Raw genomic sequence first — 25870 nt, forward strand, 5'->3', positions numbered from 1 at the left:
CAAAATCTGCTTCACTGCAGTTTCCAGCTCCTGGTCCCAGTTCAACTCCTCTTCTATTCTTGTTAACAGTTGTTCAAATAGACAAAGCATGGAGTATCTTTGGAATCCTGATTTAAAACCCTTCCCATTGGTAGCCTGGAAAATGAGGAAAAGGGCAAAATCTAGCAGGGGCTGTCTAAACTGTAACTCTTCCCTGGAGGAGAGGACAGAATTTAAACAGAGATAGAGCTCTGTCTGCCAAACCTCTGAATGTAGAAACGGCAGAGCTGATAAGGAAGTAGGCTGCCCTTGCTGCTGTTTCTATGCTCCAACTACTGTCCTGGGAAAACGAGCTTTAAGATAAGGCTCCAGTGGAAAGCTGGCATAACTTGGATTTCCCCAGAGCTCCCCTTACCACTATATCATATAGCACTGGGCAGCCTTAACAGACCAGGTACATCTCAAGAAAGAAGTTCTGTCCTGGAAAAGTGCACACTTTTTGTGTATTGGCATATTAAGTTTACTTATTTCAGATAAGTTAAAGTCACATTCCTCTCTCCTATCCTCCCAGCCTGTCATTTAAGAAACCCACGATGTTCCCACAGGACCTATGCATGAAGAGAAGGACCATATGGGCAGGAAGCTGCCTACCAGCAACCTGCCTGCTTGGCTAATGGAAGAACCAGGGTCCACACTGCCCTGTGGCACAGGCCTCCATGGCACTGAGTGACCATGGACTGTTCTCCTGCTGCTGGGTCAGCCTTGAACCTCTCCTCTCAACTCTAAGGCACTAAAGGAAGGGAGTCCACTTCAGTGGGAATGCTGAGGGTGTGGTCCTGTGGGAAGTCAGGGGAGGTCAGCTGAGTGCACAGAGCAGCAAGTCTCCAGTGGGGCCATCAGGCAATTGGCAGGCTCCAGCGACATTGGCCAGGTCCTCATCCTCTGTGATCACAAAGCACGTTCGCTTCACATGGCAAGCACGGCTTCCTTTGTTCTCCTAGGTCTCTATGGGAGCTGAGCCTTTGGGAATGAAAATGCACAATAGCAGGTTGCAAAGTCCTAAAGATTGTTTCTGTCAACAACAGCTCTCTGCGTGAGCCATGGTCCCCAACTGCATCTTCACAAAGTCTTTTAGATACAGACACAGATAAGTAGTCACCCTCTAGTAAAAGGGCTAAGAAAACAAAATGAGCCAAGCTAAAACTGTCATCACCACCACCACCCTCTCTTTGAAGATGCTTTATGTTCTCAGTCCTTTGACAAGTCTTTGCGGAAGTTTGTCTGTTTGCATATGTCACCCTCCTCCTGTCATGGGGGAAAGGGGGAACAAACAGCATTATGTGAAAGCAAAATCCAACTCTTACCAAGTGCCTCATTTCCTCAGAATGCCTATGGTAGATCATGGCTACTAGTCCAAATATCTGGTTCTCAATCTAAAAACATAAAGCTAGCAACCTATCGAGTAGGCTTTCCAAGCATCATCTACAATAAGATGGCGTCAAAAGCCAAGATAAAATGACAGCAGCCATGTGAGTCAAGGTCTTCACCAGCCACAGTTACATGGTAGAAACCTGAACTGCTTTAGCAGCTTCAAGGCCTGGGTCTTATAGTCCAGGCCAAAAAAGCAGAATATCTCTAAGAGGGGAGTCATCTTTAGTTTTTTGAACTTCCCAGCTGACTTTAATAGGCAGCCAGGGTTGAAAACCTTAGGTCAAGCCTTAAAGGGACATTTTGACTGAAGTCCGTTGCTCTTCCTATAAGCCTGGTTGCAATTCTCTCCACACAGTTAGCGTTCCTGCCCCACAGATGTGCCACAGGACACCATATTATCTAATCAGTGGTTCTGGGACATTGGCATGCTTCTGAATCACCTGAGAGTCCACAGAGACCACAGAGCACCCAGTTCCTGGGAGAAGACTGGGATGTGGGCCTTGAGGCTTCACAAAGCCCCCAGGTGATTCTGAAGCCCAACAGGGTTCAATAAGCAAGGGCCTAGTCCGTGCTGAGCATAAGATGGCTCATAAGCAAATACGACCATTCCCAACCATTACTAACACTAATATTAGTTATGAGTTAACTGTCCCTCCTGTGGATCTGAGCCAAGCTGAAGCCATCTCCTTAAATTCCCCCCTCCCCACACACCAGAAGCCATTCTGAAGAAGCAGCATTGAGCAGAAATCAGTGTCCTTAATCACTGTGGACCTGGGAGAGTCTTCTATCCTCTCTACCTACCAACCCAGGAACACTGTCATGTGGGATCCCGCCTGATTTGGAGCCAAAAGCCTGTGCCCCATATGCTCATGAAATTCTGGGTCCCCCATCCCCTCTGTATATGAAACAAAATAGGATGAGTCCATGTGGTCAAACAAGAAAATCCCAATAAGAGTCACTTTCCCGACCCCATGTGTTGGCACTTCCCCACCAAGGCTACACTATCTCTGTCACCTACGAGGAGAGGAGCTTATGGATGGAGTTTCCTCCCAGAAAACCAAGCTTCTGTCCACAGCTTGGCAAGGGCTCCAAGATGGTCTGCATCAAGGAGAGAGATAAGAATGGCCAGAGATCTGGGAAAAGGAACAGGGACTGGAGTTTTTGGCCTGCTTGATGACATCTTTCTCAGCTGCAGCTTCCCTGAAAGAACTGAGAATAGGAAGGATATTGATGGTGTGGAATCACTGTCCACTCAGCCTGCCTCAAATCCAATGAGTGACCCCACCCAGCCCCTGAGATGTGGTAATACCTGAATCTAGCCTGAATCCTAGGATGGTGGCTGGGGGAGAGGACTGGTGTGGACAAGTCTGCTCTGTCAAGGCAGGCACAGGGACCCTGAGGAGCAGGTCCTGCCCAGGTGCCCAAACCAAACTCTTTGTATGGAACTCACTTTCTGCCCGCCCTGTCCATCCCATCACCCTTGGCCTGCCTTTCCTTCCCTCTGCCAGACTCCTGCCTCTGCCCCTTTCTCCGGCAGCCTTTCTTTGCCTAGATGCAATCTCTACCTTTTATTTTCAGGACTTAAGCTACCCTGCAAACAATTACTTCTCTGTTTGGCTGCATATATTTATGAACTGCTTAGAAAATTTCTCTCCTGGCAACACCAAGCCTTAAGGGGCTGTCGGCAGGGCCATCATCATCTTCCTGGGGTTCTCTGCAGCCAGGAGCTCAGTACAATCTGGGCTGTGAGAGGGGGGTTTTCAGGACAGAAAAGGAAGGGTTACTCTCTGGTTGCCCTGAGGACTCTTTCCCAGAAAGTCAGCACCTATTGGGGTAGAGTGTGAAATAAGAAGAAAGCTCAGGCCAGTTTTTTTTTTTTTTTTTGGAAATGGAACTCAGGTCTCAAAAATTTAACACAAAGAACAGCTGTTTTCAAACCTTACTATGCACCTGGAAAAAGATGACAACGCAGATTTCAAGGCCCCTACCCCACACACTGCCTTAGCATAGGAAGCTGAGGAAACTGCATTTTAGCAAGGCCTACTGGACTCATGGGCACAAGCGGTCTGAGGAAAGATGCTGAGAAACAATTACAAAGCAAAAGCAGAATCCAGGGATGGCCTGAGGCCAGATGACCAGTATAGATACCTGAGAGAAGCAGAGGTGAGAGCCAGCAGGATGAGAGGGAGAAGTAAGAAGTGAATGGTTCAGCTCCTAGAGCATAACTTCCCTCTATTCTGGAAGGCCCTAGTTTCTTAGTCCAACCTTGGTGCAGTACTTGAAATATGAGTAGGTTGTAGGGAATCTCAGGGGCTATGAAATCTTCCCCCTTAGAAATAGACTCCTAATTTATAGAGTTGAGAGTCCACTCGAGAGCAAAGGGCTGGATTTATTGCTGGTAAAATATGAAGGATGTAACATGATAGCTCTTCAAATCTCCTTATATATTTTCATGGCCCAAGCAGTAATTGCCTCCAGAGGTGAGCCCTTAATGGGTCAGGGAAGGAATTCCTGCTGGGAGGCGATGGTCTGAGGCCAGACACGGCGGCTGTAGGAGGGCCACCGAGCAGAATCGAAAAGGGTAGCGCGGGCAGAAGACAGATGAGGGTGGGTCCACCCAAGGCTGAAGGATCGGAAAATAAGGAAGCCACAGGGACAGACATAAGGTGGTGGGCAGGGTAGAAAGGAGCCAGGAACTTGCTCACTACAAATGCAGGAACCCTGCTCCCCTTCCAGACGGCGCTGAATCGCTCTGGAGGATAACCGTGTTCATGCACAGCTTCCTCTGAGTGAAAAAGGCACAATGAGGGGCCACCAGATGAGTCACTCTCACCCTGGTCTCACCTTTTGTCCTCTTGGGCTTTGCTCAGACAGAAAACTGTAGCCAAATTTGGACACTGCAAGCACCTAAAGGCTTGGTAGCCCTGCTGGCTTGGGACCCAAATCTCTCAGACTTTCTAATTTGTGATGCTCCTTAAATAATTGAGCCCCATTTTCTTCATCCACAAAGAATGTTTACCAAAGCCATGGTGGTTTATGCAGGGGACCACTAAACCAAGTCTATATGATGCCAGAGTTGGGCTGGAAAAATAAAATGCTATTCTCTTAACCAGTGGTTGAGAACAAAGAGTCATGATTCCTACAGCACTGGGAAGACCTTCATTTATCAGTCATCACACAAGTAAATATTATGCAGCAGCTGTAGGAAGTGTGGGGAGATAACTTGGTACACCATGAGGCTGTAGGTCCTGCTGCTCGAAGACTCAGGCAAAGCTTCTCTAAGTAGCCACACTTGGACTGAGATTTGGGGGACAAGTATGTGTGAACAGTCCAAAGAATGGGGTAACTGAGGGAGGCATACAGGGTAACAGAAGGAAGCCCCAAAAAGCAGAGTGGCTGGCCAAGAGCACAGGGTTCGTGGTATGAAAGCATCCTCAAGAGAGAAGCAGAGACTCGCCCAGAGAGCGCTTTGGGTCCAGTTAAGGATTTTGCTATTTGCTTTGAAAAAGAAAAGAAAAAAAAAAAAGAATTTAGAGCCAGGGAGAGTCAAATTTAGGCAGGGAAGTAGAGTGATGAAGCTTTTAAAAAAGACCACACTGTACAGATACACTTTAGGAAACAGATTACAAGTAATGAGAACAAATGCATAAAAGGTGAGGCTATTTCAGTGATCCAGGAGAAAGATGCTGCAGCTTGGATTCAGATGCTGGCTGTGGATAAAGGTGGATGTGTTTGAGAATTCCTGGCAGGTAAAATTAGCAGGGGGAAGACTGCAGTGGGGGTGGTAAGCCTGGCAATTTCCTAGTATAAGGGACATAGGAACAAGGAATGACTTGGGGCTCAAGATTCAGATTCTTTTTCTAGTATGTCAAGACTGAGGTGCCATCTACATAGAAGTTTTAAGAATGCAGTCGGTAAGCATTTCTTGAGCTGCGAAGAAAGTTCTAGAAGAAGATTTCAATGTCCATGTCAGCTGCCCACAGGAGCTCACCAAAGCCATGACCCTGAGTGAGGACCCTGGTGTAACGCTACTATTTAATGTGCTAGGCAATGAGCCTGCAAAACACATGCCCAGAGAGATGGGAAGGAAACCAGGAGAGAGTGGTGATTCAGAGGCCAAAAAGAAAGAACCAACAAATGAATAGTTAACACTGTCAAAAGCTGCTGAGAAGTTAAAAAAAAATGTTTTAATACTTCATGGGCTTTACTGGGAGGTAATGCTGAAAATGCTAAAATGCCAGTAGATTAAAATATAGAGACATTAGAATGTGTACAAAAATAAAAATGAGAGTCAGCTAAAGCTTTTGAATATGTTAGAAATACAGCTGGAACCATGTTTAGGGAAGATCTTGGTTATATTTAGGTAGCTTGAAATAGGGAAAAAAACAAGAGCTAGATATTCCAAGAGGTGGGTAATACTAGTCTTGCTGTAATTAAGGACGTCCAGAGTGAGGAAGCAAAGGCCAAGGAGAATGGACAGCCCAGCCCATCAAGTCATAAGCACTGAGTTCATCATAACTGAATTAAGGGATGACTGCACAGAGTTGGAAAAGAGAGACAGCAGGACTTACCGGTCATATGGACTGCTACAAGTTGAAGGCACAATAAGTAGGAGAGTAAAAAGGAAAAGCATGTTCCTCACCTCCCACATCAGAGGCTAGATGACCAGGAATTCTATGTTGAACACTACAGTTGGATACTCTTTTTTTCTATCCCAATAAAATGTCACGTGGAAATATTCACCAGTCATTGTGATTTACAGAACTGGCACTCTGGAGAAGTCAAAGCAGGTAGGTATCGGAGCAGCACACCAGCAGGGAGTGAAGAAGGAGGAACCTCAGGAAGAGAGGGAAGCAAACAGCAAGGAGTTGTTAGGAGAGGGGCACGGATAAGGCCTGGGAGTATCCCTGCAGAAGGACGGAGAGCCTGCTCAGCTCTGTGGACCCAGGGGTCAGGGTGCTGGGTGAGGCTCCTAAGATCTTCTGGGCGTGGAGGGCATACACAAGTGAGAGTCAGAAGGAAGGGGCAGGAGAGAGAAAGAAGAGGTCAAAAGAAGAAGCAGATGGTATAAGAAGGTCTGAAGGAGAATGGTACCAAGAAGGGGTGAGAAAACAAATAGCCTGAGGGCTCAGTAAGGTCCAAGGAAGGGAATTTTGTACTTGTCTTGTTTATGGAGACCAAGGAAGAAATTTTTGCAACTGTTTTGTCTTGTAGTCTGTTTTTAATAAATAAAGCTTGGGTATGAAGAAATAGAAATAGCCAATAAACGTGTGTGATACGGGAAAAGATCAATCATACTAGTTAACCAAAATGCTAATTAAGACAATGAGACATTTTCCATCTCTCAAAGTAATGAATATAACCAGTTTCTCTAGACACACCACTAGAGATTTAAAATAGGGTGAGATGTCACAGGACAGCAGCAGGGTTTTTTGCAGTGTTAGACCTTCTGGCCCTCATTCTCAGCACACCTGCCTGCGCTCTCTGTGCCCCAGGTACATCCTGGTCTTCCTGATTCCCCTGTGTGGGGGGCCACCTCACCCTCCCAGGCTGCAGTTGCATTTGTGCAGTGATCTACTGCAGAGACCTCTGAAAGGCCCCCCTGGCTTCAAGATGCTACGTTAGAACTTGTTCTCCATGCTGGGCAGGGGGACAGGCTCAGCAGCTGCTCCATGTTGGACCAGAGATTGTCTCTAATGTCACAGAAAGAACGGAGACCAACAGAGCCACATTTAAGGTGCAAAAGCAAAGCAAAGTGAGCACAGGAAGTTAGCATCTGAGTTACCTGACCTGATGCACTAACAATAGCTGGTAAACAACTGAACCAGGAGTTGACCCAGGCTGTGAGAATCCAAACCCAGGAGACATCCACCATGCTCTCTTCCTTCCCTAAGTCTGTCAGTGCACCCTCCCATCCCAAAGTCAGGAGGCAGTGAGAGGAAGTCAGCTGAGGGAGGGAACAGGTCCCACCTGGCACAGTCATGGTACAGACCTGTCCTGCTTGATTCCAGCAGGCATAACACATTCTGAGCACTGCCTTGTATGTCAGCAGTTGGCTCTCTCCTTGGATGGCCAGAGCATGATGTGGGCAGCTGGTCATTAGAACAAGGATGGATAGACAAGGAAGGTGCAGGTGAAGGCCTTCCCCAGGTCAAGGGCTTGCCACCAGCTGGCCCTTGCTGAGGAGCCCTCATTGACCTTCCTGGCTTCACTCTCCTTGTACACTAGGGTGGGGGAGGGTAGAAGGAATGAGTTTTTTAGTCCTCTCTGGCTCTACAAGCTCTGAATCCAAGTTACTGGGTGAATCCTGGGTAGCATCATTTATGCTACATTACAGGTGTCCTTAGAGCCTCTGTTGCTCAAGAGTAAAATGTGAAAATAAGTACAGGCCCATCAAACTACAAGGCATGAAAAAATACAGAGAACAAGCAAAAAAACACCTGCCTAGCTCATAATGAGCCAGATTTTCAAATGAGATGAGGGAACAGCTCCCAAGCCTTCACCTTACTATATATAGGCTCTGAGTCTGAGGGCACGTCTAGGAAGGGAATAAGTGGTAACAGCCATCTGCTGGGTGATGATTAGGACCTCCAAGCTAATGCAGGTGAGGGTGCTTCACCTCACCTGTCCCCAAGGCATGTCACTACAGCAACCCCAAAGTTGTCGTTCTGTGTAACACTGAATAGGTCAGTAGATAGGAACTCCCTTCTGCCCAAAATTGGCTTATTTCCAATTCTCCAGGTTTTTTTAAGCAAAAACAATGACGATTTTCTGTCTGTTGTCATTTCCTAAGAACACTTATGAGACAAAGTCTGTGCTGTAGTAAACAGCCTGGGAAGCCAAATGTCTCTGGCTCCAGAAAGTGTATTAGGCATGATTCATCTGGTGAAAATTCTCTGTCTAAAGAGGGAAAATCAGGTTACACAAGGGCCTGCACAAAGTTGTCTTCCTGTAAGAAACAAAAGCCTTGGCCAGCCCAGCCTGTCAAGCTAGGCTTAAGAGAGCGCGTCAACCAAGCCCACGTGTGGCTTACATGCGACTCTCCCTGATTAGATTCTTGGGGATGATAAGATGGTGGTGGTGGTGACGGTGATGTGGCGGTGATGGTGACAGTGGTAGTGATGGTGATGGAAATGGTAATGGTGGCGGTGATGGTGGTCATGATGATGGCGTTAACGGATTAAGGACGACATAGCATTCCTCCAGAAATGGCCAGAACTTCCCAGTACAGAGTCTTCTTTGGGAAGCAATATTTGTCCCAGGAAAGCAATATGGCCATGAGGCCTCTTAGTTCCTCTAGGGCAGGAATAGAAGGAGAAGCTGTCTTTAAAGAAATGCATGAAGTATGGTGAGCCCTGGAGGAAGCTGGCGCTGAAGCTAAAACCATGGCCTGAAGAAGAGCCTGAAGGGGTGGAAGGGTCCAGAACCACCTAGAGGACACAGGAAACAGATAGCAGAGGGGTGGGCAGCCCCACAATTTGGGCACCCAGGGAAGAAGTTTCAGAGGCGGTGGATCATCTAAGCATGAAAATTTCACTCACAGTCAAGATCAGTGCCAAGCAAATGGTTTACTAAGTGAAGAAGCCATCACTGTCCTGCCCACCCTAACCCCCTCGGTCTACTCTATACTTTCTTAGCCATGATTCACTTCACTTTCTTTTTTTTTTTTTTTTAAATGGCTACACCCAAGGCATATGGAAGTTCCCAGGCCAGGGATTTAATCTGAGCTGCAGCTGCTACCTATGCCACAGCTGCGGCAATGCTAGATCCTTTAACCCACTGTGTAGGACCAGAAATCAAATCCACACCTCGGCAGCAACCTGAGCCACTGCAGTCAAATTCTTAACCCACTGCACCACGGCAAGAACTCATTTCATCTTCTGACATGCTCCATAATTTATGGCTTATACAGTTACTTGTTGACTATTCTCTACACATCCTCTAATTAAAATATGCATCAAGTCCAGCAGGACAGGGAACTTGGTATTGTTCACTGATCTATCCCAAGCTCCTATAACAGTACCCAGCACAGAACAGCTGTTCACAGTATTTGTAAACAAAAGGCAAATGGCAGGTATAGAGTTACCTGCCTTGTGGGCACCTGAACTGGCCTGGTGGTGGTCCATACCATCCATTGCACCACTGTCTGTTGAATAATTGTTCAGGTGCAGCTATGCATGTAGACTTTTCTGCATAGACACAGACTCAGCCCTTACGTCCAGGCAAGGTGCTCCCTCTACCATTGATTAGAAACAGATGGAGTCTTGCCTGTAACATGACTGAGCCTTGATTTCAGTAAAGTAAGTGAATTACCGAAATGTAGTCATTACAATCTATCTTCATCTTGGTGACACATTTGGCAAGCTGTTATAAACCAAGACTTGAAAAGTAAATATAGATTTATAGACCTCTCTACTCTGCCCACAGGACCCAAATCTGGTAGAACTGTCATCTCTGTTGAGCTATTACAACTGGATGAGAACCTTCCACACACAGATTTTCTCTGAATACATGGGTAGCCCAGCTATAGAAGCTGCCTGATCATTCACCCTAGGACTTCAGGTCTGGAAAACCTTTAATGCCATCTAAACAAATTCCAACTACTTAAACGAATGGCAGTAAATCTCTACTACTACTCTTTTGCACCATGCCAACGTCCTGCACAAAGAGCTCATCCCCCTCAACAATGGTTACACATACAAAACAGATTACCTGCTTCTCAAAGCAGAGTTAGCCTTAAAAGGTCTGAGAAGTTGGGCAACTTAGCCCAGACAGGACAAGTAACTGGCAGAACCAATACTTGAACCCAAGTGTTTCTGACTCCAACCTATTGCACCTGAATCCTGGAGCAGATTAACAATAGAAATGCAGGCAGCTGGTGATTGATTCCCAGGCCCACAACACCTGAACTCACAACACAATCTTAATAACATTAAAGTGACATGAACAGACATTATTGCTTCCCAATATGAAACAATAGGAAGTGCATAGCATTCATATAAAGTATTCTTGCCAAGAAAACAAAAACACCTGAATTTAATTGAGCCTTGGATATAACCACCAATTTTCAGGAAGTATGTCAGATAAAAAACTTGCTCAATGAGAGGGCAGTAGCTAAATCCAGAGCATAATACAATGTATAGGACAATGACCCAAGACCCAGTTGCTTCAACAAAAAGCGCACGAAAAAGGGAGGGAGAATGTTACAGATTAAAAGAGACCTTAAAGACAAATCATCAAAGGGAAATGTGGGGACTTTGTCTGGATCCTGAATCCAACAAAGCATATGAAAAAGGCAGTCTGATGTAAATTTTTATGTGACTATCTATTAAAGTACTAATATTAATATTAATTGTTAGATTAGGCGTAAAAAATAATACAGTGATTCAATGTGTTCTTAAAAAGCCATTTTCTATTGAAGTATTTATGGGTGAAATTATAGCGTAGCTAAAATTTGCCCCAAAGGAAAAAAAAGAGTAAGGGGTAGATGAAGTAAGGATGGCTGAGTGGATAATTATTGAAGCTGGAGATGAATAAATCTAGTTTTGTTATACTATTTGTTCTGCCTCTGTTTGTATTTAATATTTTCCACAATAGAGTTAATTTGAAAAGAAATGATTATGTTGGGGAATAGAATTTTTAATCCAAAAACATCACCCTCCATGTGAAAGTGGTCAATATTTTCCTTTGAAAAGCTTTCCTATTGCAAGAGACAAAGTAACCATCTTAGAAAAAACCCAAGAGTTTTCAAAATGGTGAGGGACTCCCCACGAATGTGTCACAGGAACCAAGAGAAAGATTATTAAGAGATAATACATAAAATTTAAGAAAATATGTATTTTTAAGTCATCAGCAAAACATTTAAATGCATGAGATGAACTGGAAAAATATTTGTAAAGTACATGTCCGAAAAAAGATTATCATCTTTAAACTAAGATTCTCTTATAAATCTATAAGAAAAATAAAATGCAAAAGACCTGAGCAGGAAGTTTGAGGAAGAAAGGAAAGAAAAGCATACAGATGATCAATCTGTATAAGGAAAAAACAGGAACACAGGTTCACTTGTGATAAAACTAGTGCAGATTTTAAAAGCACACCAAGGTTCACACATTACAGACAACATTAAGAGCTTAAAGAACATACCATGTCTCCTTGTGGACTATAAGCCCAGGGACCATCCTTCCTCTTCATTGTTGGCTGGCCTGGAAATTGGCTCACACTTCCTATTTGCATGAAGCAAAAGCTGCATTAATGCCCTCTGTCCCAGAAATTTCTTTTTAAAGCATTTATTTTCAAAAGTAAAGATCAGAAAGAGGTTATCTTGTAGTGTCTTTAGGGTTTTATATGTATAGTATCATGTCATCTACAAACAGTGATAGTTTTACTTCTTCTTTTCCAATTTGGATTCCTTTTATTTCTTTTTCTTCTCTGATTGCCATGGATAGGACTTCCAAAACTATGTTGAATAGTAGTGGTAAAAGCAGACATCCTTGTCTTGTTCCTGATCTTAGTGAAAATGCTTTCAGTTCTTCACAGTTGAGAATGATGTTAGCTGTGGGTTTGTCAGGGATGGATCTTATTATATTCAGGTAGTTCCCCTCTATGCCCGCCCTCTGGAGAGTTTTTATCAGGAATATGTGTTGAATTTTGTCAAAAGCTTTTTCTGCATGTATTGAGATGACCATATGGTTTTTATTTTTCAGTTTGTTGATGTGGTGTATCACATTTATAGATTTGTGGATATTGAAGAATCCTTGTATCCCTGGGATAAAGCCTACTTGATCATGGTATATGTTCTTTTTAATATATATTTGCATGCAGTTTGCTAATATTTTATTGAGGATTATTCCATCTATGGTCATCAGTGATACTAGCCTGTAATTTTCTTTCTTTTTTGTAGTATCTAAATCACATTTTCAATTTCAGCTCCTGAGATTGGTCTATTCAGATTTTCTATTTCTTCCTGGTTCAGTCTTAGTATGTTGTATCTTTGTAAGAATCTGTCCATTTCTTCTAGATTGTCCATTTTATTTTATTTTATGTGCTTTTTTTATGGCCACACCCACAGCATACGGAAGTTCCCAGGCTAGAGGCTGAATCGGAGCTACAGCTGCCGGCCTATGCCACAGCCACAGCAACGTGGGATCTGAGCCACGTCTGTGACCTACACCACAGCTCACTGCAAAGCCAGATCCTTAACCCACTGCACAAGGTCAGGGATTGAACCCTCATCCTCATGGATCCTAGTTGGCTTCGTTAACCACTGAGCCACAAAGGGAACTCCCTAGATTGTCCATTTTATTGGCATACAGTTGCTCAATGTAGTCTCTTCATGATCCTTTTTATTTCTGCAGTGTCAGTTATAACTCCTCCTTTTTTGTTTCTAATTTTATTGATTTGAACCTTCTCCCTTTTTTTCTTGATGAGTGTGGCTAAAGCTTTATCAATTTTGTTGATCTTTTCAAAGAAACAACTTTGGTTTCATTGATCTTCTCAATTGTTTTCTTTGTCTCTATGTTATTAATTTCTGCTCTAATCTTTTTTTTTCTTTTTGAGATTTCTTGGGCTGCTCCTGAGGCATATGGAGGTTCCCAGGCTAGGGGTCTAATTAGAGCTGTAGCCACCAGCCTACGCCAGAGCCACAGCAATGCAGGATCTGAGCCACGTCTGCAACCTACACCACAGCTCACAGCAACGCCAGATTGTTAACCCACTGAGCAAGGGCAGGGACAGAACCTGCAACCTCATGGTTCCTAGTCGGATTCGTTAACCACTGCGCCATGATGGGATCTCCTCTGATCTAATCTTTATGATCTCTTTCCTTCTACTAATTTTGAGCTTTGGCTGTTCTTCCTTCTCTAGATGTTTAAGGTATAAGGTTAGGCTGTTTATTTGAGCTTTTTCTTCTTTCCTGAGAAAAGATTGTATTGCTATAAACTTTCCTCTCAGAACTGCTTTTACTGTGTTCCATTGGTTTTGGATTGTTGTGTCTTCATTGTCATTTGTCTCTAAGTATCTTTTAATTTCCTCTTTGATTTCTTCAATGATCAATTGGTGGTTTAGTAGCACATTGTTTAGCTTCCAGGAGTTTGTGTTTTTTGCTGTTTTTTCCTTGTAGTTGATTTCTAGTCTCATAGCACTGTGATCAGAGAAAATGCTTGAGATAATTTTAACTTTTTACATTTACCAAGGCTTGATCTGTGGCCCAAGATGTGATCTATCCCGGAGAATGTTCTGTGTGCACTTGAGAAGAAAGTATATTCTGCTGGTTTGGGGTGAAAAGTTCTACAGATATTAGTTAAGTCTACTTGGTCTAGTGTATCATTTAAGGACTGTGTTTCTTTGTTGATTTTCATGTCTGGATGATCGGCCCATTGCTGTACGTAGGGTGTTAAAGTCCCCCACTATTATTGTGTTACTGTCTATTTCTCCTTTTACGGCTGTTAGTAGTTGCCTTAAATATTGCAGTGCTCCTATGTTGGGTACATATATAATTTATAACTGTTATTTCTTCTTGAATTGATCCTTTAATCATTATGAAAACTATTAGAGTTCATCAATGAATTTGGTGAAGTCACAGGATACAAAATTAATATATAGAAATAAATTGAATTACTATATATTAACAATGAGAGATCAGAAAGAGAAGTTATGGAAACCATCCCATTTACCATCACATCAAAAAGAATAAAATACCTAGGAATAAACCTACCTAAAGAGACGAAAGACTTGTACTCTGAAAACTGTAAGATGCTGATGAAAGAAATCAAAGAAGACACAAATATGTGGAAAGATATACCATGCTCTTCAATTGGAAGAATTAATATAGTCAAAATGACAATACTACCTAAGGCAATCTACAGATCCAACGCAATCCCTATCAAATTACCAATGACATTCTCTACTGGAACAAAATATTTTAAAATTTGTATGGAAACACAAAAGACCTCAAATAGCTAAAGCAATAATGAAAAGAAAAAACAGAACTGGAGGAATCAGGCACCCTGACTTCAGCCTCTACTACAAAGCTACAGTCATCAAAACAGTATGGTACTGGCAGAAAAACAAAATATAGATCAAAGCAACAGGATAGAAAGCTCAGAAATAAATCAAAATACCTATGGTCAACCAATATATGACAAAGAAGGCAAGAATATTCAGTGGAAGAAAAATAGTCTCTTCAATAAATGGTGCTGGAAAAACTGGACAACTGCATGTAAAAGAATGAAATTTTAACATGTTCTAACACCATATACAAAAATAAACTCAAAATGGATTAAAGGCCTAAATGTAAGGCCAGATACTATAAAACTCCTAGGAGAAAACATAGGTAGAATGCTCTTTGACATAAATCACAGCAACATCTTATTTGACCCACCTCCTAGAACAAAGACAATAAAGACACAAATAAACCAATGGGACTTAATGAAATTCAAAAGCTTCTGCACAGCAAAGGAAACCATTAACAAAAAATGAAAAGACAACCCACATATGAGAGAAAATCTTTGCAAATGACTCAACTGACAAAGGTTTAATCTCCAAAATATACATACAACTCAACAACAACAACAAAAAACAACCCAATTGAAAAATGGGCAGAAGACCTAATAGACATTTCTCCAAAGAAGACATACAGATGACCAGCAGGCACATGAAAAAATGCTCAGCATCACTAATTATTAGAGTAATGCAAATCAAAACTACAATAAGGTACCACCTCACACAAGTTATAGTGGTCATCATTAAGAAGTTAACAAATAACGAATGCTGGAGAGGACGTGGAGAAAAGGAAACTCTCTTCAACTGCTGGAGGGAATGTAAATTGGTACAACTGCTATGGAAAACATATGGAGATACCTCAGAAAACTCAATATACAACTACCATAGGATCCAGCAATCCTACTCCTGAGCATACACCTGGACAAAACTTCATTTGAAAAGATACATGCACCCCTATATTCACTGCAGCACTATTCCCAATAGGCAAGACATGGAAACAACCTAAATGCCCATCAACAGATGAATGGATTAAGATGATGTGGTACATATATATGATGGAATACTACTCAGCCATAAAAAAGGACAAAATAATGCCATTTGCAACAACATGGATAGAACTAGAAACTCTCATGCTAAATGAAGAAGGCCAGAAAGAGAAAGACAAATACCATATGATATCACTTACATGCGAAGTCTAAAATATGGCACAAATGATCTATCTACAAAACAGAAGCAGATCATGGACATGGAAGACAGCCATGTTTGCCAGGGGGAGGGGGAGCGAGTGGGATGGATTGGGAGTTTGAGATTAGTAGTTTCAAACTATTGCATTTGGAGTAGATAAGCAATGAGATCCTGCTGTATAGCACAGAGAACTATATCCAATCACTTGTTATGGAATATGATGGAGGATAATGTGAGAAAAAGAATGTATATATATACACATATATATATATATAACTGGATCACTTTTCTGTACAGCAGAACTTGATAGAACATTGTAAATCAACTATAACAAAAAAAATTTTTTAAAAAGTAAGAGGTTATCTTGTCTACAGTGTTAGATACAGTTTTTTGGGTGCTATATGGAAATTATTAGTACATGATTCAGAACTTCAAGTGATGGCCAGAAGGCTCAGGTTCTGGTGCTGGCCCTACTATTATGGTTTGGTTTTCTTTTTATCTTGAGGGCTAAAAGTTTGCACTGAAGTCCATAGCTACTGAAAAACTGGAATGGATCTAGCATGGCAAGTGTTCACTTTTGCTAATATATCTATATTATACATCTCCTATTATAAACCTACTTATCCATTGGATATCACTTTGTGCATAGCAAAAGCAAATAATAAAATTTTAAATGAAATAAAGATATAAACATATAAAAATATATTAAATTTTTTTAAATAAAAATTGTTTTTTCATTAGTCTTTTGAGTCTCAGAATCTTAATCTATTCTATTTGGTGAACACACTGGGAAAGTACCCATTTCCTACCCATTGGTCAATACTCCAACTCTAGACCAGAGTGAAAAATGTTCCCTTGTAAGATCCCAGACCCAAAGATAGGGCTAAATTCCTTAAGATGTATTCCTGACTTCTCCAGAAGACTGATTTTCTCAAGCCTTAGATTGCTACAGGATTGACCTCATGGGTTAACAGCCATAAGAGGGAAATTCACCAGTAGCTGAGAACCCATGAACTGAGGACATACTGCCCAGATTGCTTCACTTGCATTTCCCCTAAGCAGAGTGAGTCTATATGGGAGGGAGAGTTGCCCAAGGCTTCAGTCCTAGAGCACTGGTGTTCTTTTGAGTACACTTACAGGCCAGCTACAGTGGAAAGATTAGTTTCACACCTCCATGGAAACAACAGCCCTAAAACTTAAAGCTCTTGGTCCTTGGAGAAGTAGATCTATGGACCAAACAGACTAAGAAAACCATCTGATAAAATCAATGATACATGTATGAAGTAGATTAAGGAAGAGCAGCAGTAAACAGAATGAATGTGTCTGTGATCCCAATGGTGAATTTTGAGGAAATGCTTTGGCTTATCTGAACTCAAATCTAAATGGAATGCTGCAATACTTCCAGAAACATGAGGCAGTGTTTCGTCACCAGGAGAGGAAAGACTGGTGTTGACTTTTATGATGGGAACAGAGATTCCTGCCTCCATATGGCCCTCCTTTCTTAGAATGACACTTAGAAAGTCTGATATTAAAAGGCAAACCAAATAAGAAATAAAAGGTGACAACTAGAAAAAATATCTTGTTGATAAAATCTTGGATGCAATTCTGAGCTCTACTCCTCAGGATGTGTTCCCAATTTGTCACAGACAGTAATAGCAGGGATGTATTAACTAATCAATGGGAATATTTAGGGAAAGAAGGTAATTGATCCAGAGAGTTGGTTCTCAATCTGGAATACCAGTAGAATCACTGGAGAGGTCTAACAAGACTGACTCCCCCCCCGAAATTCTGATTTATTTGGACCACTGTGCAGCCTGGACACTGGGATTTTTATAACTCCAAGTGATTCTGATGGGCGGCATGGGGATCGCTAGTCCAAATTGACAGCCAAATGGACAGGATCAGAGAGAGAACTGTTAGATATTACACTATTCAATCTCTCCATTCCTCAGTTTCTCATTGGCATAAGTGATGTTGACAAGTAGTAGCTCACACAACTGTTGCCAAGATGAAACAGGATTATCTACCTGAAAGCATGTTGAAAATTTCAAAGCACAATACAAGTAGTTAGGATGTAGAAATAATTCTCAGTCCACATCTACTGAATAAGCTATTTAACCAGATTACAGTAGAGGAATGAGGTCAAAATCAGAGGTCTTAAACATACAATGTTTTATGAAACTGATAATTAGGGGGAAATCATATAAAATAATCTCAAAATTATGTGGAGTTTTTTCAAAAGCATGAAAGTGAGATGCCTCTAATAGAATGTCCTGGGTGTGTGACTGAGCACCTATCAATAAGCTGCTCTCAAGGGCAAGTGTGGATGCTGAGGAAAGGGAGGAAGAGAGAGTAGTGAGGAGAGGGGAGGTAAGGGTAGGCACAGGACTGTAACTGGAGTCCTGGTTACATCTGCTTACCTGGGTTATCCTTCTTCAGGTTAATAAATACCTAATACAATGCTGAAGTCTTTTTAATTTTCAATTCGGAGGGCCATTTATAAAATATACACTCATTACTGGCTCATGTACACAACTGATTTTATTAATGTATATGTGGATCTATGCCTAAAAGAGCTAAAGTTTGCACTTAAGTGTATAACTACTAAGGAACAGGCATATATATGACATAAACCTTTTTTTAAATATTGGAATATGTCATGTTTAAAACCCTGTTTGTTCACTGAGCACCATTCTGCCCCAAAAAAGCTTAAAAAATAACTGTTAATTAATATAAAAAGATTAAACTTATATGCAATTAATGGAGCAGTAGCAGAAGCTATTTTCCAGAACTAACCAGAAAATATTTCTTAAAAAGATTCTCCCAGGGCGGGGGCATATCTAAAATCATATAGATATTTTAAACTATATAAAGATTCTTTCCTGAGATATTTCCCAGAAGTGAATTCTTATCACTGAACACAATGCTGTGTGTGCTGCCTGATTTGACTCCAACTTTCCCCCATCACACTGGTGCCTTGAGGTTTTGCTCTCGTGGTACAGAAAAGTCCTTATTTATCAAATGTGTTCAAAATAAAATACAAATATCAAGATCTTATTCTTTTCCTTCAAACTGGTTGCCATGTTTCTTAGTTTCTGTCCAAAATACTTGAACAAAAACTTTCAAAATCATCTGCAAAGAATTGAAATGATGATCCCTTCAAAGTTTGTTTTCCAAAATCCCTGCTTTGTTTTCTCTTTGAAATTCAAAATTACCATTAGCACGCAGCAGATATATGGTGCTTTCTCCAGAAAGCTCTAGTGGCCAAGAAGAAATGTTTCTCTTTGGATCCAGGAAACAGTATTTTATAATTAAATTATTTTGAGCAACCAAGCTCAGCATGTTTTATATTGCAGAGCAGTGATTTTCTACTAGATGGCTTTGACATTCTTATACTGAGGCCAGTTTTAGTTTTCCAACTTCAGTTAAAATCTTTAAAATGTTTGCTTTGGAAGGAATAGCTATACAAGGGAGAAAGAACCACATGCAATACCTTATCATTTACGGAAAATACTTCATAAAGAAACTGAACTTCATTATGGCCTGTTTCGTGTAACCAGGCTACAGGTTTGGTTGCTACACACATCGTTAGGACACTGCAAGTATCTGCTTTTTGTTACCCTGGCTGCACAGCCCAGCCCCCTGCATCTGTGTGCATTCATGCTGTGATTCATTACAATAACAGGAATTTGCTGCTGTTCTGATTTAGATAAATCAGCTTTGTGGTCTGGGCAGTCTTTTTGATAACCATGGCTCCACCTCAAATTTGCTGCCTGGTCTTAAGTCATCTGCAATGTAGCCTGACTGAAGAAGCAAACACATACTATATTATCTTAGAAATTTTTTTTTTTTTGGTCTTTTTGCTATTTCTTTGGGCCGCTCCCGCGGCATATGGAGGTTCCCAGGCTAGGGGTCTAATCGGAGCTGTAGCCACTGGCCTACGCCAGAGCCACAGCAACGCGGGATCCGAGCCGCGTCTGCAACCTACACCACAGCTCAAGGCAACGCCAGATCGTTAACCCACTGAGCAAGAGCAGAGACCGAACCCACAACCTCACGGTTCCTAGTCGGATTCGTCAACCACTGCGCCACGATGGGAACTCCAGAAATTTTTTTTTTTAAATAGTTACTGGGCCAGGAATTTAACTAATGCCTTTCCCTATATTAATTCATTTAATCCTCACAACAGCCTTAGGGAATTTAGCCTTCTCTTACTTGCTTTAGATGAATCAAGGGATTGCTATCCTCAGTTCCGCAACTTGCCCAGGGCACCCCAGCTGGTATGAGGTTTGGGTTGGCCTCAGACCCCTGGCTCAAAAGAACTGTTTTGATACTCTGCTCCCACCCTAACCCAACCCCTGTCCTGCTGGATCCAGGGTGAGGGCTGGAATCCCCCACTGCTCATTTTTGTAGTGGGTCCTCAGAGGAAGAAGGACCAGGCTTGGTCATCCACACTTTCCCCCACCCAACCACTTGTCCGCACTTTGGTCTGGGTTAATCACTGGCCATGGCATAGAATGATCTCTGCAAAGCTGAGGACCCACTACAGTAAGTGAGAAGAGGCCAGCCAACCCAGAGGTTTCTACTGAGTAACTTCCCTCTGACTAGAACTGATGTCTGTGACTTCTCTTTCCTTTCTTCAATACATTTTTAAATTTACTTCCACAATAGAGAATTTAAATATTTTCTGTAGGATATACTAAAATATATACATATTGTCTATCTTAAATTCAAATTTAACTGAGTGTTCTATATTTTTATTTCCCAAGTCTAGTCATCCTAAGAGATGCTAACCAACAAAGAATGCCACTGGATTCCTCAAATAACTGGAAAAGGGCACAAATATGGAGGGTCTAGCGATTGCTGTGCTTTCTCTCCTCCCTAGTGCATTTTCCCTCAGAGTCCAGCATCATGGCCAGCTCACCCCTGCTTATGACTTTGGACTGTGCTGGCCCCTTGCTATCATGCAGACCCAGCTCAGATGTCACCTCTTAATCAGGTTTTCCCCAACCAGCCCTGTGTGGCCTACCCTATAGTGCTACCTTATGGTCTTCAAGGCCTCACTGAAATTATCTAATCTGTGTCTTTGGTTTCATTTGATCCCACCCTATTAGAAAGTAGGATCTAGACTGTCAGGCATTGGGGCAGCCCCTCTATCTAGAACAGTGCACATAGTAAAGTTCCTATTAGCAAGTGAATGAACAAATGAATGAATCCTGCAAGGGAAGCTTGCACATTCCTTGACACAATAATGAGACTCTGGCACAGGCTACCTAGTGAGGCTATATGCCAGTGGTCTGACCAGCTACTCTTTCTGGTGTGAAATGCCTCTAGCCATGTCAAGGACTCTTGGGTAGCACTTCACACAGCATGTTATTCTTCCTTCCACTCCAGGGCCAATTTGTACTACTCTTGTTTCCACTTTTTCCACAACTGTCTTGGGATTCCTTGCATACATATGTTATCCTAACCAGGCTGCATTCACACTGAGCAGAGACCACTTCCCACTTCCCCTAGCAGTATGGCGGGCACAACCAAAAGTTGCCAACTCCACGGTGGTGGGATGCTCTGTACAGGGGCGCACACATTCAAATGCTCCCTAGAGTCTCCATCAAGGCCATATGGACTGGGTAGGCCATGGAGTATGGGGTCCTTAGACAGACACTGCACAGACACCTCGTAAAGCTTGGATGTTTAAGCCATGAGAGAGCAGGAAGCAGGAGCAAGAGCCCTAGTTGCTACCCCAGGTAACAAGGAACATCCCAGAGTTTGAAATGGACATAATAATCAGAGAAAATCAATGTAGTTATTGCGTTTATTAAATCTTTCAAAAATATCTAAGGGGTGCCTACTTTGTGCTAGCTGCTTGACCAGTTACTGAAAATACAGATAAATAAGATGTTCCTTTCACCTTAGAAAGTCTGCAGTTTTCTCTCTCCCTGCTCAATTATGATACTCCTGAGGAAAAGGACATATATGTAGCACCTGGAGCCTAAGAGATAGTTGGCCTTAGTAAGGAAAATTCTGCTTTCTTTGTGTTTCTCTAAGAGAACAAACCAGAACAAAAGGGAGAAAGACTCTGAGCAAAGGAATTTGTCACAATGATATAAGCAAGATACTTTTAACAGCCCTAATTCTCCAGAGATGAATGGGCTTCCCTTTGAGAGGGTGCCTTTCCTATTTATGGACACAGTCAAGTATAGGTTGCAATTCCTAACAAGAAACCTGTGGAGGAAGTTCAGCCCTGCTCGACAACGCTGTCAGCTCTCTTTTGCTCTAGCATTTGCAAGGTGCACTTGGTGATGATGGCGTTGCTTTCAGACACTTCTCAGGGACTGGCATAGAGATACTAGGTGATTTAACATTTATCAATTAATTTGAGAAAGAGTGCAGGAGCATGGAATTGTTCTTCCTAGACGATCCTTCAACAATCCCCCTGCCAGCTCAACTTCTCGCCCTTCCTTGTTCTCCCTTTGCCATCTGGCATCTATACAATGGGACTCCATCACCTTACAAATCACATCCACGCAATAGAAAACTCCACAGGAGGAGATGACGGGGCTAGAACTTCTCCCTCTAGGAGACAGGGCCTCGTCACAGGTTGTGGTTGCATTCCATGTGGGTGACACGTGTATTTGGAAGGACACTGTCTTTTAAGCAAAATAAAACTGAATCTCATCTCCACATCTGGAGCTTAGAAGGAAAATTACCTTAATTAAACACAGCAGAATCCAGATTTATTGCTCAACACATGCAGTCCTCTTAATCTCTGAGGACCAAACCTGATACTCCAAAAAAGCCATTTTCCACTGGCACATGTACACTTGTCCATCTATGGCCTTCAGATGCATGGATTCAAAGAGAAGAAATGTGTTCCCCAATTTTCAACATGGGAAAGAGAGTTACAGTGTAATGAAAACCATAAGGCCGACACAACTAGTTGAAAAGTGAATACAAAGTCAAATAGCTGTTTAGGCCACATTTCCTTCCAAGAAAGTAGGTGGACTATTTATTCCCCCTCCTCCCACTGGAAGCATAGATGATTTTCTTTAACTTGTGCTTTGGTATCCTGTAGTTTGTTTTTAGTTCCACGTAGTAAAAACTATTGGCTGTGGGAAAGAGATTAGAGAAATTAAGTAATAGATCAACAGTACATAAAATTGAAGCCCTGAGAAATGGATTGTTTTCCCTAGCAAATAGGTCTAAGCCGGAAAGGAGGAAATACACAGAGTGCCCGGAACAGAGTGAATGGCCCAATTGTACCACAAGCAATTCAGAAAGGCAGGCAACAAGGCTTGCCCATCCAGCAGTTCTCATATGGAGCAAGAATTCCCTCTGAATCATTTATTTTAAAAATTATTAATAATAAAATTCTAGAATTCTCATTGCACATGAAATAAAATGCCCTTTATAAATAAATACTTCAAGTGTGCATTAGATCCTTACTGTACTTGCCTTGATCATGATTTTCCTTGGTTTATTTTCTTTTTCCAACTTGAGCAACCTCAGACTGCTGTCACCGCTATAACCATCTCTTAGGCAACAACCCGATTCCTGACTCCTCTCCAAGGCAGGGCCCCATTTCCAGTGCTTACATGTATGTTCCCTCTCATCTACTGGACATCCCTAATGGGGTCCCACAGGCACCTCAAATTCCACAGCCCCCACAAATCAACTCACCATCTTCTCTCCTATGTGTGCTCCTCCTCCCCTCTTCCCCATCCTGGTCAACTCTCCCCAAGACCTCAGATAGAGAACACAGCCATTGCCATCATGCTGGGCCCTGAATCACCATGGCACCAGAGCTGTGATGTGACGTTCCCAGCCATGTCCCTGGCTCCCCTATGCAGTGCTTCACCCTGCTTCTCCCCTCATCCAGCCCACATCCTCAGGAGAACAGGTGAGCTCTTTTTCCCGGGATTCTGACCAGGCTCACGGAGGCTGGAATACACCTTGCCCTGCAATGCTCTCCCAGGCTAAGCCCAGCTTTGAGAAAGGGGACTGACGCACTCTGCTTTCATGCCAAGATCCATGACAACTCACAGGATGCCTCCTGTCAGTCAGCCTGTTTGAGTAGTACCACCTTGTGAGCGCTGTGTTTGCCCTGAGATGCATTCCTATATTTGCCCAAATAGCCAGTGTCTCTTCTCCATGAAACACACTGGCACCTAATACAACTCTTCAGTCATGCCACTGCCCGCACAGAGACAGGAAAAGAAGAAAAACAACACCTATCTGGGATAGTATTAACACCTCCCAGTGCTCTCTGCCCCCAGGCCAATACCTTCACTGCTGCCCCAGTGAGAGGGGACCCTAGTCCACCCATCTGCTCTTGAACATCACTTTCTGACCAGGGAAGAAGGGACCCATGTGGAAGGTGGAGTGGAAAGCTTGGCAGGGGAAACTTAACTCTGACCTTCACAACCAGTAATGTACAACCACTACTCAAGGGTCCAATCTAGAACTTTTATTATTAGATTGGATGCTAAATGATCACCCCAAATTTGAGGGAAATCAGCTTCCTAAAGGAGATACAACAAGCTGGAGCAGTAGAATAATGTGTCTTTGGAAAGAGAAATACTGCAAGAAATAGAACTCAGAAATGTTGATTCAAAGGGTACAAAGTTCAGTTACGCAGGATGGACAATTTCTAGGGATCTAATGTTAAGCATGGTGAATATAGTTAGTAATACTGTATTGTACACTACAAATTAGATGAGAGTAGATCTTAACTGTTCTCACCAAAAATAAATAAATAAATAGCTATGTGAGGTGATAGGTATGTTAATTTAGCTTGATTGTGGTAATCATTTCACAATGTATGCATATATCAAAACATATTATACACTTTAAATACATACAATTTTTCTTTGTTAATTACATCTGAATAAAGCTGGGAGGAGAAATGATTTCAATTAGTTTCTTCAGAGAAATTCCAAAGTAATCACATGGATAAACACAAAAATAAGGCTGCTCTCTAACAGCTTTCAAAGACAAGAAATAAATAACATCCAATAGAAAACTCAGCAGAAAAGCCAAGCAACACTGAAATCTAAAGGATAATACATAAAACATCTATTAAAATGACAGGAATGAGACCAAATCTATCAGAGATTATTACAAGTGGGAGTGGATTAATTCCCATACAACAAATCAAATATTTACTGATGGGGTGAGGGGAGAAGGGAGAATCCGAGATTAATATTTTATTTATAAGACCAATAAAATGATATTAAAATATTGATACATAATTGGATTGTACAACTGAATGGATAAATATGTGTATCATGTAAGTACCAACACAAAGAAAACTGAAGCATCAATATTGCTAATGCAGAGTTCAAGCCAAACATTAAGTGAGAAAGAAGTGATTTCATAGTAATGGAAGATATTGTTCCCTCTGCCTGGAGGACCAGTGCCCCAGCTTTTGCGGGACTGGTTCGCCTTGCCCTTTGGCTTCCAATTCAACCTCCCCATGCAGGCTGGACGTCCTGACCATCCCCCATCCTCACTATTCCACTGGTTTCCTTCATAGCACCAACCAGAATTCTTTCAAACTAACATCTACTTATTTACTTCATTATTGTGTCTATAACTATACATGTAGGAATCATGAAATGCAGGAAATTCATGGTTTCTTTTTAAATTTGCCATTGTATTTCTAGTGCTTAGCACAGTGCCTAGAACTTAACAAGCATTTAGTAAGTACTTTTAAAAAGAATATTGATACGTAGCATCACAAATCTTCAAGTGCCCCAAAGCTTTGAGAATACCTTACTAAAATATATTTTCAATACAGACAATTTGAGAAAACTGCATGATCAAAACAGAAGAGTTCAGTACAACTTTTAAAATGATGCTTCATATAGAAAAAAAACTAAGGATATAAATTTTTTAATTCATTCAACAAATATTTACTTAATTCCTGTATGAGTCATATCCTGTTAAGCATTTAGGGCAGAGCTGAGATGAAATGGACAAGATTGCCTCAACAAATCTGCCTTGAAATGAAACCAGAATACCACTAACGCAATTAACCATAAGACTAAATATACAAATATATGCACATGACACTGTATGTGTGTGTGAGTTACTACATCTTAACAGATAATATATATCCCATACATATCTTTGGAACACTGACAGAAATTGAGCATGTTCTAGGCCACAAAAAAAGCACATTTTTTACAAATTGAAATCTTTCACACTACTTTCTCTAACAATGTAATAAAACAAGAAATTAATAACAAAAGAAGAGCCTACAACTCCAAGCACC

The sequence above is a fragment of the Phacochoerus africanus genome, chromosome 15 (genome assembly GCF_016906955.1).
Source record: "Phacochoerus africanus isolate WHEZ1 chromosome 15, ROS_Pafr_v1, whole genome shotgun sequence".
Taxonomy (NCBI): domain Eukaryota; kingdom Metazoa; phylum Chordata; class Mammalia; order Artiodactyla; family Suidae; genus Phacochoerus; species Phacochoerus africanus.